We start from the raw sequence: 9559 nt of genomic DNA on the forward strand, positions 1-9559 counted from the left end.
AAGTTAATGAATGCTTATGAAATTTATCTTATTTGAAACATCCCACAGGTGTGCATTCTAATTGGGAACAGGTGGATGCCATGATTGAGTATAAAAACAGCTTCCCAAAAAATGCTCAGTCTTTCACAAGAAAGGATGGGGTGAGGTACACCCCTTTGTCCACAACTGCGTGAGCAAATAGTCAAACAGTTTTAAGAACAACGTTTTTCAAAGTGCATTTGCAAGAAATTTAGGGATTTCAACATCTACGGTCCATAACATCATCAAAAGGTTCAGAGAATCTGGAGAAATCACTCCACGTGAGCGGCATGGCCCGAAACCAACCTTGAATGACCGTGACCTTCGATCCCTCAGACGGCACTGTATCAAAAACCGACATCAATCTCTAAAGGATATCACCACATGGGCTCAGGAACACTTCAGAAAACCACTGTCACTAAATACAGTTGGTCGCTACACCAGTAAGTGCAAGTTAAAGTGCTACTATGCAAAGCAAAGGCCATTTATCAACAACATCCAGAAACGCCGCCGGCTTCTCTGGGCCCGAGATCATCTAAGATGGACTGATGCAAAGTAGAAAAGTGTTCTGTGGTCTGACAATTCCACACTTCAAAATGTTTTTGGAAATATTCGACATCGTGTCATCCGGACCAAAGGGGAAGCGAACCATCCAGACTGTTATCTACGCAAAGTTCAAAAGCCAGCATCTGTGATGGTATGGGGATTCATTGGTGCCCAAGGCATGGGTAACTTACACATCTGTGAAGGCACCATTAATGCTGAAAGGTACATACAGGTTTTGGAACAACATATGCTGCCATCTAAGCGCCATCTTTTTCATGGACTCCCCTGCTTATTTCAGCAAGACAATGCCAAGCCACATTCAGCACATGTTATAACAGCGTGGCTTTGTAAAAAAGAGTGCGGGTACTTTCCTGGCCCGCCTGCAGTCCAGACGTTTCTCCCATCGAAAATGTGTGGTGCATTATGAAGCGTAAAATATGACAGCTGAGACCCCGGACTGTTGAACGACTGAAGCTCTACATAAAACAAGAATGGGAAAGAATTCTACTTACAAAGCTTCAACGATTAGTTTCCTCAGTTCCCAAATGTTTATTGAGTGTTGTTAAAAGAAAAGGTGATGTAACACAGTGTTGAACATGCCTTTTCCCAACTACTTTGGGACGTGTTGCAGCCATGAAGTTCTAAGTTAATTATTATTTGCAAAAAAAAATAAATAAAGTTTATGAGTTTGAACATCAAATATCTTGTCTTTGTAGTGCACTCAATTGAATACGGGTTGAAAAGGATTTGCAAATCATTGTATTCCGTTTATGTTTACATCTAACGCAATTTCCCAACTCATATGGAAACGGGGTTTGTACAAAATCAACAGGAATTATGCTATTACAAAGTGAAATCAACGCTTGAAAGCAGATTGTTGGAGATGCTTTGTGTGTTGGTGGGGTTTGTATACATATATATATATATATATGTATATATATATATATATATATATATATATATATATATATATATATACATATATATATATATATATATTGTGGCTCCGAAATAACAACACTGGCACGGCTTCTTAAAGACGGGCTCTTTACTTGAGTTTATGTCGTGAAAACTACAGGACAAGACATGAAATACAATAGTTTTAGAAATAGTTCAGTCACAGGCAAATAAGGTGCTAAACAAAATAGCTACCTCGTGGCCGCCTGCCACTTCGGAGGTTCTTGGGCAGCAAATATTTCAGTCTTGTGCAACTAAATGAGCGTACAAAAAGTAAACCAATGCACTCCACAAATATACAGAACAATTCAACACAATATGACAAATACCTTGTTCAGCTAGCCAAATGTTCTTGCTGCTGCTGATGGCTCAAAGTATTTTGCATGTCTGCAACCCCAAATACTACACGAAAATCTCGCGAGAATAGCGGGGTCACAAAGCAAATAAATTGTCCCTTTTATAGTAAACCAAATGTGTCTTATTTACAAAAAATATAACATGAATTCACAACCATAATAATTTTCAACAAAAAATGTTAACCCTTAAAACAAAAAAATATTAAGTGTTAGTTTCAACACTTACACTCCCACCAATTTCACTCATTGTCTCTCAATGCGATTTTCTAAGATGTGTCCTGGTTAAAATCTGTTTTACTTTGTAAGTCAGTCTCAAGTAGGGTCACGACTTTGTGAATAGGTCTTTCTAGGTATATCAGTTTCGTCAGTGGTTTCCCTTTGTCAAAAGTGGTTTCACTGGTCTTCAACTTCACCTTTCGAACTTTGCCGTCCGGGCTTTCCAAAGTCTCTATCACTCGAGCTAGTTTCCATTTACATCTTGGAGCGTTGTCATCCTGTATTATCACAATATCATTTACTTGCAGGTTTCTTGAAACTTTCTGCCATTTCTGTCACTGTTGGAGATTCAACAAATATTCTCGCCTCCATCTTTGCCAAAATTCATTTGCGAGAAATTGCACCCTTTTCCATCTTTTGTTCAAGTACAAATCATCCTTGCAAAACTGTCCTGGAGGGGGAAGAATAACTGAAGATTTCATCGTTAATATGTGATTGGGAGTTAGTGGTTCTGGACCCGTGGGATCATTAAGATATTCAACACTTAAGGGTCTACTGTTGATGATTGCCATTGTCTCGTAAAGTAGTGTTCTTAGACTAGTGGTATCGAGTCTGTTTGAGTACTTGTCAAGCATTGCTGTAAGTATGCTTCGCACTGTTCGAATTTGGCGTTCCCAGATACCTCCAATGTGGCTTGCTGATGGAACGTTCGTCACAAATTCGCAATCAATGACTCTTTGTGGTTCTTGATCCATGTCTTTCATTAACTCCGAAAACTCTCTCCTAGCACCCATAAAGTTTGTCCCTTGGTAGCACCTTAATTGTCGGACAGGACCTCTTATGGCGATCAGAGTTCGAAGGGCATTCATGAAAGCATCTGTCGATAAGTCGTCGAGTGTTTCAATGTGCACAGCTCGAGAACATACTGTAAGCATGTGAACAATAATCCATATCTTTTGACTTCTTTTCTTCCATCCTTTACTATGAATGGGCTGAAACAGTCGATGCCGCAGTAGGTAAAAGGTGCCGCTGTTTCTGTTCTCACTTCTGGCAAATCTGCCATTTGTTGGACATTTGCAGCTTTTCTGTATTTTCTGCACTTAACGCTGCGGTAGATGTGCGAGGAAACAACATTTCCACATCCTAAGATCCAAATTCCATCTGCACGCAATTCATTTGTAGTCATTCCTCTCCCTTGATGATGCACACGTTCATGGTAGTGTTTGACGAGTAGGGCTGACACGTGAGATTCTTTGGGAAGAATTGCGGAGTGTTTCACATCATGATGTAAGGCTGATTGGGATAATCTTCCTCCCACCCTGAGAACATCTGACTTGTCCAGGAAAGCGTTCAACTGTATTAGTCTGTTGTGCTTGTGTAAAGAATTTTCCTTTTGAAATCTGATTTTCTTTATTTCCTCAGGAAAAGCTTCTCTTTCCACTACATTGATGATGAACACTTCTGCATCCTTTCTCTCTTCAAGATCTGTGACTTTGTTTGTTCTTTGTTGGATACCTTTATATTCTTTGATGAATCTCTTGAGTCTGGCGATGGCCTTTATTGCTCTAGTCTAGACCAATCAGAACATTTCTGTAAATGCTCTAGCACTGGGTTTGCTTCCTTTGACTGTGTAGCGTGCGTATGACCTTTACGGAGTTCGGGATCTGTTTCTTCGATCTCTCCCACCATTTCCTCATTGACTGGAAGATCTTGTTTCCAAAGGAAATCTGGGCATTTTAACCAGTTTGATTCTTTCAGTTGAGTTGCGCTTAAACCTCTTGAGGCATGATCAGCAGGGTTGTTTTCTGACCTGACGTGCTGCCATTTTTCAGGACTCATGCTTTGTCTTATTTGTTGGATTCGATTGGCGACGAATGTGTGAAATCTTTTTGCATCGTTGGATATGTATGCCAATACGACTTGTGAATCCGACCAATAATATTATTTGAGATTTTTAATTTCCAGTTCTCGCCTGATTACATCTGCGTTGCGAACTGAAGTCACGGCTGATGATAGTTCGAGTCTTGGGATGGTTGTTTGTTTAACTGGTGTAACTCTTGCTTAACACATGACTAGTGAACAACTGATTTTTTCTTCTTTACTTATTGCTCTGAGGTATGAACATGCGCCATAACCTTAAGGGCTTGCGTCTGAGAAGTTATATAACTCGTACTGCACAACATTGATGTCTTGTGAGTAGCTTCGTGGGATCTTCAGAGCTGCCAGTTTGGGTAGGTTTCTCAACCATGCTTTCCACCGTGGTAGAATGTGGTCCGGGAGATCGTCGTCCCAATTTACTTTGTTTTTGCACAACGTTTGGAGTATTTGCTTTCCAATCAGTATGAATGGGGCGACAAACCCAAGGGGGTCATAGACTGATGCAACTGTCGAGAGCACCCCTCTCCTTGTCAACGGGTTGTCTTTGACTTTGACTCGAAATTGGAATTCATCTGCGTCGATACACCATTGTACTCAAAGTGCGCGTTCAACGTGAGGTTCTCCAAGAGCCAGGTCTTGTTCTTTGGCTTGAGCTTGTTCTTCTTGGGGAATTGCTTCGAGCACTTCTTTATTGTTTGACACAAACTTATGCAAACGGAGTTTGCCTGTCTTGCAAAGTGCTCTTGACTCTTTGACCAGCTTTATGGCTTCGGCTGTTGACGTTACACTAGCAAGTCCATCATCAACGTAAAAACTTCTGGATGAACTTGACAGTCTCTTTGCTGAACTTGTCTTTACCTTGAGATGCGAGATGTTTGAGTCCGAATTATAGCATCCGGGAGAGGAAGCTGCCCTGAAAAGGTGCACTTTCATCCTGTATACTGAAGGTTCGGAGTTCAAATCACCTTTGTCCCACCAGAGAAATCTCAAGTAGTCTTGATGTTCTTTGACAACATGAAATTGACGGAACATTCTCTCCACGTCACACATGAAGGCGATGGGACCCTTTCTGAAGAGGCATAACACTCCACCCAATGCGTTGGTGAGGTCTGGTCCAGTCAGAAGATGATCGTTAAGAGATGTTTCCTGGAAATGGGCAGAACAATCAAAAACCACACGGATCTTTGCAGGCTTATGGGGGTGGTAAACCCCGTGGTGAGGGATGTACCACGCTGTCAGGTTATCCAGCTCTTGTACTGGGACTCTTTCTGCGTCTCCGCGGGTTATGATGTCATCCATAAACTTGACATAATCCTTGTAGTATTTCTCGTCCCTTTTGAGTCCACGTTCCAATGAAAACAATCTGTGCTCAGCCTATTGTATGTTGTTTGGAAGATTTGGATTGTCTGTTTTGAATGATAGTGGAAGTTCGTAGTGACCGTCTTCTTTTTGTCGTATGCCTTTTGTCACCTTTGTCATGAACAAAATATCTTCTTGAGAAATTGGATTGTCGTCTGTTGCATGCTCAGAGAAGTTAGATTCCAAAACCTTTATCACATCAATTGGATTGACTTCCTTTACTTGATTTCTGCATACAAAAAGCACTTCTTGTTTGAGTTTAACTGCTGGTCGTGAAGCAGGAGTTACTTCACGCACAATGATTCTGTGACTCGTGCCGATGGCATCATTGTGATTGTGTACTTGATACGAGCAACCAACTATGCTCCAGCCGAGATCGGTTAGCTGTGCGTAGGGTTGGTTTTCTTTGCCCGCAAGAACTTCTCTTGGTAGAAGGGCTTGTTGACAGTTGCAGCCGATAAGCAGACCAACTTCACATTCGAGCATAGGTGGTAACTTATCTGCTAGCTTTACCAGATGAGGCCACATCAAAGCGGTTTCAGACGTCGGGATATGTGACCTGTTAACTGGGATAAACTCTCTAGTAAAGACTGGTGGTAATATGATTTTCTTTCCCCACATATATCCTCTGACTTGAAGGTTTACCAGCTTCTCACATGGTATAACTGTTGACTTGGCGGACATAGTAGATAGCTGCAGACTGGCTTTGCTTTTATCTGTGTTGAGATCTTGAGCTACTTCATCCAAGATGAAAGATGTATCGCACTGTGAGTCGAGAAGCACACACACTAAAACTTCTTTCTCTGGGTGGTTTGTGGATGAAACCCAGACAGGTAATATAGAGGATGTCAACGTGTTTGAGGTGTCTTGAATTACCCTGTTAGAGATTGCGGTAGATTCGTCTTCATCCTTTGTGACTTTAGTGTCTACTTTGTCTTGAGAGTTATCCTCACTCTTTGCAGGTGTTGCCTTTTTACGTTCCATGAACTTTTCGTCATGCAGACATGTAGGATGTCTCCTTTGAAATTTCTCACATGTGCTCCTTTTATAGCACTTCTTTGAAAGATGTCCAGTCTTTAAACATCCGAAACACAGCTTTTCTGTCTGTGCAAACTTGACACGATCTTGAACCATTTTTTCCATGAACTTGAAACATTTATCAAGAGTGTGGCCATTCCTTTTGCAGAAGGGACAGGTTACAGTATTTGTGTGACCTGAGCTTGTTGGGTGACTTGAGTTTGTAGTAAACGTGTTTGCTTGAATGACTTGACTGCGTGAATGTTTGGGTTTACTTATGTCCAAACCTTTGAGTGCTTGCATTGAGGCTATGGGATCGCACGCTAAGTCAGCTTCTATAGTCACAAACTCCACAAACGTGCGAAAGGATGGTTCCCCTACATTATTTGTTTGTCTTATTTTCATGGCTTTGCGGTTCCATCTTGTAGTCAACCAATCTGGAAGTTTCAACAAGAGTCTCTGAATTTCCATACAAACATTGAGAACTTCGAATGCCTTTATGTGTGGTATCGCAGCTTCACAACTTCCAAGAAAGTCAGCAAATTCCCTTAACTCATTTCCATCTTTGTAGCTTATTTTCGGCCAACCATGAAGCTTGTCTCTGAAGCATTTTCCTATGGTGAACAGAAACGCTTTTCCAGAAATTTCCAAGCTGAGTCGTACGCTTCATCTCTACCTACTAGGAGGAATCCTTCTACTCCTCTTTTTGCAGATCCACCGAGATACTTCCTGAGATAGTAAAGTTTTTCATTCTTGGGAATGTTTTTTCTTTCAATTAAGGTTTCAAATGACAACTGCCAGACTTTGAACTTCAGTGGGTCTCCAGTGAACATTGCAGGTTCTGGAGTTGGAAGTCGATTTGCACTTATTGCTTCTGCTAGTATGCCAACTAGATCAGAATTTGCTTGTGGTTGTGTTACAACAGTTTGAACTTGTGTGGCTTGAGGGATGAATGGTGGACTTGATGCTTTGAGTGTATGACCTTTGGCCTTTGCTTGTATGATAGGAGTTTGTTGAATGTGTGGAGCAAACGCATGGCTTGTAGCATGAAAGACTTAGGTTGTGTTTATAGCCTGAAAGGGAGTGCTTGGTGTGATAGGGATTGCTTGGGTTTCACTCGCTGCTTTAGATAGATAGATAGATAGATAGATAGATAGATAGATAGATAGATAGATAGTACTTTATTGATTCCTTCAGGAAAATTAAAATTCCAGCAGCAGTGTACAGAGTTGAGATCAATTAAAAAAAAAAAAAAAAAGTAAATAATGGGGGTTTAAAAGGAAACAAAATAGAGAAATATTACAAAAAGAATAAAAACGATGGGAATAACAATATAACAGTAAAATAAGAATATAACAATACAAAGTATAATACTATAATACTTAATACTGTGTGACAAACTTCGACTTTCAGCAGTACTTTCAACTTCATAGTAAACCTTTACGCGAGCTTTGGCAGCATTCATTTTCTTAACTTCTTCCAAGCGGTCGATCTTTCTACGCCGCTCTTCCATTGCTTGTTGCCTTGCAAAGTTCTCGAGTTCCAATTTTTGTAGTTCAGCTGTTTCCTTTTCCTGCTCGTCCATTACTCCCAGTATTTCTTAAGATGCAGCTGCTTCAGCTTCAGCTTCCATTCTTTTTATTATTTGTGAGCGGGATTGTCCTGAACTACTTTTGGACCTTTGTGATTTTGACCTTGATTTAGAACTTAAAGATCCTTAGGATGATCCGACATCTGGCCACGATTCTTCGTCATCTTCAACGTCTCCTCCAAGCCATTTCTCAGCTCTGTTGACTGTAAATCTGGAGAGTGACGTACATGCATCAATTTTACGCAGAATTTCTGCTTCAGGAGATTGTATTTGACGTATCCGGTCATAAACAACTTGCACATCTTTACAAGTGATGTTTATGTTATTGATTAATTCCTTTAATTCACTTTCTGAAGCTACCTTTCTCAGCATTACTCTGCTCAATCTTGCATCATATCTCCATTTTTCAAAAACAAGTGCATATTTGTGTTTGAGGCTGTTTAGTTTCTCCTCTTGAAGCTCTTTACCCTTTTCGGTTAGTGTTCTTAGTCTTTCACCTCTACGAACAGTTTTTTGTTCTGTAGCTTGCACTTTATTATGTTCTGCAACTTCGTTAAGTGGTAACTCTTCTTTATCTTTGTCAGTCATCTTTAGCGTTTGGTTAACACACTGTTTAAATTCCAAACATATTTCTTCAAATTAGCTTAGTTGGACTTTAACTTGTAAGTTTCTTTCGAGAAACTTAAAATACTGTTTTGACCTTAAGCAAAATGCACAAAACTCTTAATTCAACAAAAATGCATCACTTTGAGGTACAGTAAAAATTAAGTAACTTTTGACAAATATGCTGTAGAAACTTACAGTGGACCTTTAAACTTATTGCCTAATTTTTCCTTTAGCATTGTCCTTTCTTAATTTCCACTTTACTCATTCTTGATAACCTTATACATTGCTTAGTTGCTTGTGTGTGATGAGCTTTGGTACTGGCGCCCTCTGGTGTCGCACCACGGTACCGTCACCCACTGCACCTGCTGGCGTCTTGACGTCCTTCTCATCGGCGCTGGGCTGGGTGAGTTTTCACTGTGGCTCCGAAATGACAACACTGGCACGGCTTCTTAAAGACGGGCTCTTTACCTGAGTTTATGTCGTGAAAACTACAGGACAAGACATGAAACACAATGGTTTTAGAAATAGTTCAGTCACAGGCAAATAAGGTGCTAAACAAAATAGCTACCTCGTGGCCGCCTGCCACTTCAGAGGTTCTTGGGCAGCAAATATATCAGTCTTGTGCAACTAAATGAGCGTACAAAAATTAAACCAATGCACTCCACAAATACACTGAACAATTTAACACAATATGACAAATACCTTGTTCAGCTAGCCAAATGTTCTTGCTGCTGCTGATGGCTCAAAGTCTTTTGCATGTCTGCAACCCCAAATACAAAGGAAATAAATTGTCCCTTTTATAGTAAACCAAATGTGTCTTATTTACAAAAAATATAACATGAATTCACAACCATAATCATTTTCAACAAAAAATGTTAACCCTCAAAACAAAAAATATTAAGTGTAAGTTTCAACAACACTTATATATATATATATATATATATATATATATATATATATATATATATATATATATATATATATATATATATATGTGTGTGTGTGTGTGTGTGTG

General features: G+C 40.0%; 1 long non-coding RNA gene across 1 annotated transcript; it reads right to left on the reverse strand.

Moving 5' to 3' along the window:
* Positions 1 to 7535: 7535 nt before the first annotated feature.
* On the reverse strand, positions 7536 to 9302 carry LOC133548748 (uncharacterized). Its single transcript, XR_009805935.1, has 4 exons — positions 9247 to 9302; positions 9113 to 9171; positions 8907 to 9032; positions 7536 to 8149 (listed from the first exon to the last, which is right to left on the reverse strand). It is a non-coding gene; the product is annotated as an uncharacterized LOC133548748 (long non-coding RNA).
* Between the last annotated feature and the right edge of the window lie 257 nt (positions 9303 to 9559).

Source organism: Nerophis ophidion, linkage group LG03 (assembly GCF_033978795.1).
Source record: "Nerophis ophidion isolate RoL-2023_Sa linkage group LG03, RoL_Noph_v1.0, whole genome shotgun sequence".
NCBI classification, from domain to species: Eukaryota; Metazoa; Chordata; class Actinopteri; order Syngnathiformes; family Syngnathidae; genus Nerophis; species Nerophis ophidion.